We start from the raw sequence: 6,132 nt of genomic DNA on the forward strand, positions 1-6,132 counted from the left end.
TCGAACCATGATTTATGATTGTGGGCGAAGCACTCCTCTGACTTACTAGCAGTAAAATTATTACCAGAAACCAGTTTGAAAGCGCTAACAAACATTACATTTCCAATAATTAAAGACAAAGAAACACAAATTATTATTTATGCACGAATGATACAGAACCCCAATAAGATTCCCCATGAAGACATTACTAGCCATGAGCCTACGGCACATAAGACGATAAGTACTGTTTAGGACAAAATGTAAAGACCTGCATTGTAGTGCTATTTCTGATATAAAATTAGGAGGCTGTTCCACAAACTACATCAAGGTGCGATGTCCTCCAACCCCACAGAAGGAGGTAGCGCGTGTTTGGTCACCTGCAACAAATCCACTAAGCAACCGAGTAGGGGCATATCACTGTGCCAAGGTGGAGATAGATAGATATATATATATGCAATGTGATTATTTTCCAGAACTGCTGAAGGGACCCAGCTTGGACGAAATCTTCAAATCGGCAACCAGCCTAGCATGAGCCAAGCCTGTGAAATATGTTCACATTTTTCAGCCTAAGAATTCCACAAACCACACAATTGTGAACTGCTTGGAGGTTGGATAATACTTCCTTGAAAATTCCCAAGAAAAGAGAATACTGCATTCTAGTTAGGACCTCTGCCTGAACTAGAATGATGACGATCCTTGAATAGCAGGTGGCTACACTGAATGATGTTATAAAGCTGTAAATGTGCACTTTTCATGGCTGCTTCGACATGTGGTACAAAAGAGTTGGTTGTTGGAAAGAACACAGATTCTAGCAAGCTCTTCAGTGTGGAGGTGACACACCAAGACTGCCAGGCCAAAGGAAAAGAAAAGGAGCCTTTCCTAAGCAGTAATACTTCCCTCTTACCACCATTCAACCTCAGGCAGTTATCTTGCATCTATTGCTATATCATCTCTAGCTAATCCCCCACTTCTAACTCTGTCATGTCTTCTTTGGACATCCACTAGGACACGAGTATCTTCTGCACATGATTGGAAATCAAACACCCAGTTCTCAATAATCTGCAACAGAGGTTACATTATAGACATTAAAAAGAAGTGGATAAAAGAAACGTCCTGTCTGAACACACCATTTCCTATCTTTTAAATAGGATTTCAGTGGGGCTGGCACCAACCCAGTGACACAAATCAGAGACTTAAGACGATATATCAGGACATTGTGCTCCATTATGTCGAACACTGGCTGGTGGGTCCAAAAGGATAAGTGCTACTGGATAACCTCTGTCCCTGATATAGAATAGTTATTCCCCCAATAAACACCACAGAGATCTCGTTTCTATGATAAAGGAGAAAACCAGGTTGACAAGTGGCCACAACATTACCCTTCTTGAAATAGTTAAGACAACTGAAAAGATGTCTCTACATACATGATTTTCCTCAGGAAAGGGAGAGTAGATACAGATCTAAATTGTGAGGCATCAGCAGGATTCCAATAAGTCTTTAAGTAAAGGCAAGACATGGGCTTCTTTCAACTGAGAAGGAAAAATGAAAGGAGGTATTTATAATATTGTCTAGATCTTCTCCAAGCAATGAGATGCGACATTTTATAAATCTAGGTGACATAGGGTCAATTGACAAACTAGATGCTTTTAGACCGAGTGCTCTTTCCATCTCTGCCAGACCAACAAAAAACAGAACCAAAAAAAAAAAACACAATTAGAAATTAAAGAGATATGATGGAGGGACTAGCATGTCTTCTTGGTTAACTGCTATTGCTTCACACAAGTAAGTAATATTGGCCAGAAGAGAAAAAAAAAGGTGCTAATCACTGTACAGAGATTGCATGGGAAGTGTATCCATTTCATCTGTGTAATAGGTTTCTGAGGAATTTTGAAAACCTCACCACTAGGAGTGTGCAGCTGATATTTATTCAGATAAAATAGGATTTTCTTGCTGTAGCGTCTTTATTTTCTAGAAAAAGAGGTGTATATCATTGTTTAACCACAAATGGAAGAATGTGACGCCCGCTCTTTTCAGCTGCCCACACTCTGTAAATGAGCCTTGGATTTAGGTCTAGTTTTGCATATTTATATTATGAGGCCTACTGGTGCTCTGGGCAGGCACACATTCAGGGCTTGAAATTGCTGAGAGACATTTAGGTCCTGATTCCAACTTAAGTGAGCCTGCTTAGCTTGAAACAGTCAGTTACAAGAAGCTAGGTCTGACTGCCAGGACAACAGGTGCCATACAATCATACGCGATATTAACTCTGTATGTTTGGTAATGTGGAAAAAAGGACACATCTAAGGGATATTTAAAGCAGACTGACATTTATTTAATTTGTGTTACGCCCAAACCCTGAGGCAGAAGAGCAATTGTACAGGAAGACATTGGATAAACATAGCAGAAACATTGAGTACAGGAACGGGCAGTCAAAAGGGAGTTCAACGAAACAAGGCTGGGGTATCTTAGTCATATGTATTGAACAGCCAAGTTTTCTGAATGGCAGGTAGGCCTGTTCGTTTCTGATGTGAGGAGGAAGCGAGTTCCAAAGAGAGAGGGGAGATACAAGGAAGCTTGCACCTCCCACTTTTTTGCTGCGGAATCGGGGGGTAGAGAGAGGCAGGAAGAGGAGTGTAGCAGACATGTAGTGTTTAGGGACAATATAGTTGTAGAGATAAGGGGGAGTGAGGTTCTTAGTAGATGCATCTATGAATGAGAGTCAGTATTTTATACTGGTTGCTGGCTTTGATGGGAAACCAATGGACCTTGCGTCAAGCAGCAGGAAATGTGATCTGTTTTTCATAGCCCCAAGTCTGCACGGAGGGCTTTGTTTTGTAGCAGTTGAAGTGCGTCAAGGTCGTTTACATCGCATAAGCAAGTTATATTTGTTGCGTGCTATGTACTAGCGCCTAGTTCTGAGGTAAAACCTGCATGCCCAATACCCAGGAGTTGCTTTTAGCTCCTAAAATAGCTATGCTGATGACTGGTTTATAATTAGAGAACCAGAAATAAATGGACTGGGGGGTGGTTGATGCAATTGCTAATGCTCCAAACTATAGGACGGGCGATGGTTTGGAACAGCCCCTCCGGACAAGCGACATAGCAATCTATTTCACCTCATGAAATTCAGAAAGCACACAAAAACAGGCATGACTCCCTCTTACCGCAGCCTGTGTGTACTGCCGTGTGAGGAGGGCAGACCCGAGGGATTAGCAGCAATCGCCATACAGGAGATACACCATTCTGTTATCCGACTAGGCACCGTCCTGTATTGCACCTTTACATGTCAGCCAGCCTGGTCATACACGGTATATTCTCAAAACATTACGGTGTAGCCAGCAATCACAGCCAAGAATGCTATTTTGAACATGCAGCGCTTCCAGGCGTGGGCAACAGATACGGCAAAAATAAAAGGCAATCAGCAGTTTAACTTTACACACTACCACTCCAAGACTATAATCACGTTAAATAACCGTTTCTTTACGTGACAAAACTAAAATAGGACAGCCAGGAGGTTAAGACAGGGCCGAAATGTGCACAAGCAGAGCTACCAAAAACGTTTGTAGTTCAATCAAATGCAGCTTCCTGGGGGGGATCGGTGAAGCAATAATACATTCACAAGTTGTACTGGGTAGTTCACAGGAAATTTGGAAAAAAAATAGTAAAGAGCTCCGAATGGAAGAATTAAAAGTGGATCAAAATGTAACAAAAAATAAATAAAAAAACAAAAAACACTGATAGGTCATACGTCCGTACGCTGTATAGTTCGGCAAAAGTAGGGTAGGATGTCTCGTGCAAGAGGCAGGTATAGAGAACCCAGTAACTTAACCTAAAAACATACTTGCATGAAAGCAGTTAAATCAGAACCGTGTAACAAACTGATGAATCGCATTGCTATTAATCATCTTTCTCTCCAAAGTGATAGTTCTAGTTTCACTTACTGAGCCATGTGTGCAGTTTTAAGAATACCCAGTGTCTAACTGCAGTCTCGTCGGAGAACTTTCAAGATAAACCAACTACGACAAAAATCAGTTAATTTCTAAGTTAACAGATTTCATGAAAGCGTCACCGCTTCAGATAAAATAGCTACTAAAACCAGCCCATTCCAAGACCAATAACGTATTACTAAATGATAATGAGAAGGCAGTCAAACACACGCCAAAACGTGTACAGGTGATACCGTTATCAATGTAAGGGGTCAAATCAGTAGGCATTCCGAACTTTGACAAGTATTTAGCCACAACTTAACCAACAAGAAACACATACACACCTTACATTATTCCGTGCCAGCTATGCGTAACGTAATTAGATTTTGTATCTTCAACCCTGCACTCACGGAAAATGAAAAACTAACAGTTTTAAATAAACTAAAATCTAGCTGCAGGCTTGAAACAGATACAAAAGTTGAAGCCACGGCTCACCAAACGCCTCCCGAATGAGAACATTTTGGTTAGGGTGACATTCTCAGGCGGAACAGATAAAAGCACAAAAGCCCCTCGCGCAGACAGGCAACAGGAAGTGAGCGTAGACCGTGCTTATAAATACATGTTTTTACAAACTGTAGAGCACAAGAAACGCACAGCGTTAGAAAGTTCATTTGAGAGAAACCCAACGGCAGTCCTATATAAACTTACCCAAGGCTGATGAGATGGGCAAATCTCAATTAATGTATGAAATTGAAATATGGTGCCATCAAAACAGACTGACACTTCTAAAGATGAACACATCAGCGGAACACGAAAATAAGAAATCCCTGCGCACCATGAACAGCAACATTAGATTGGTTAAATAGCGTGGTCAAAATGCACACAGCGGATATATATATACATACATATTACACACACACACACGTATGCTCCATGATACACAATAATCCAAAACATTAGCGAGCCAATACAAAAACGCATATCGTTGAAGTTTAGGACATACAACTGGGGGTCTGTATCAATAACATGGAGCTTAATGCAGGAGTAAAGGAAATAAACAATAGAGCAGAGGGGTTGAAGCATAAAGGGCCAATGTCGTTGTGGCGGGAGCTGTCAGATTTAGCGTTCTGTGACTTTAACATGGGGCAAGCTTGGGCAGGGGGGAGGGGGTTTAGAGGATTGATAATGCCCTCCTCCACCTCATCCTCCCTGCTGTTATATACAACAATAGGGCCCTATCTTGTGTTCCTGGACATGGACGGGGTGCAGAGCCTCCGCCACCTCCTACTTCCTGACCGGCCATTCGTCAGGACACAAAGGGCAGAAGAAGCAAGCACAGTTAGGGGAAACGCCGGGGCACCCTCCAGAGAGGATACTCACGGGCGCAGCAGTATGATGGTGCTGGATGTTAGCGCCGGCCCGTCTGCCTTCCTGCCTTTCACTCCGACAACATGGCGGCGCGCTGGGGGCCGAGCAGCGGCGGCGCACGCATTGCATCTCGGGAGCGTCATGGCGGCCGAACCAGAGCGCCCCCAGAGCAGGTTGGCGTTGCCATGTCAACCACGTCAGTGAGTGTGAATGAGGATTCTTGCGAGAAGATGGGGCGGGGTGGACACTGTCCTTAAACAGCACAACATAGCCACTGACCATCACAATAAAGTGATAGTAAAGGATTTATGACGGTATGCACAGAAAACGGATTCTTCCCAGTCCCGTTTCCGCAGTAGTGCTTCCTCGTTCACTCTGATGTATCACGGACAATAAATAGCACCAACTAAGCCCACACAGCAAGATTATCACCACTCACATCTGTTACTGTAATTTATTATATGTTTTTCAGAATCAGAAAGCACATATTTGTTACCTCTCGTTAAGTGTATGTTTCCCTCCCTATTGTTCATCCTAAATGCTTATTAACTTTAAACTAAATATTTTCTTTTTTTTATTTCATGGTGACAGTTAAGGCCTACCTGCAGGCATAGGTGATCCTCTTCAGGGAATGACGCACCCGAGCACTCACTGCAATAATCGTCGTATTACTTATTGGTAATCTTTATTACTCGTATTCCTACCCTTCCTCGTCACAGTACTGACCTTAAAGGCTTGTCCTCCTACCAGGAACTCTATCCAAAAGTCTTTTATTTAGGCTCTGTCCTATCCTTTTTTGTTGCCTTAGCTAAGTCATGGGACCCTTCCAATGTGGAAGGGCAAGCAGGGATGTGAGTAT

General features: G+C 42.6%; 1 protein-coding gene across 16 annotated transcripts in view; it reads right to left on the reverse strand.

The window, feature by feature from the left end:
• Nucleotides 1-5,419, reverse strand: part of PUM1 (pumilio RNA binding family member 1) — a 1,312,543-nt gene extending 1,307,124 nt beyond the window's left edge. For all 16 annotated transcript variants that reach the window (XM_069623037.1, XM_069623034.1, XM_069623036.1 and 13 more), the window contains exon 1: nt 5,286-5,419. The gene's annotated coding sequence lies outside the window, so the exon portion shown is untranslated. The remainder of the gene's footprint in view (nt 1-5,285) is intronic.
• Nucleotides 5,420-6,132: the final 713 nt, after the last annotated feature.

The sequence above is a fragment of the Ambystoma mexicanum genome, chromosome 11 (assembly GCF_040938575.1).
Source record: "Ambystoma mexicanum isolate Mex_15411 chromosome 11, UKY_AmexF1_1, whole genome shotgun sequence".
Lineage (NCBI taxonomy): Eukaryota > Metazoa > Chordata > Amphibia > Caudata > Ambystomatidae > Ambystoma > Ambystoma mexicanum.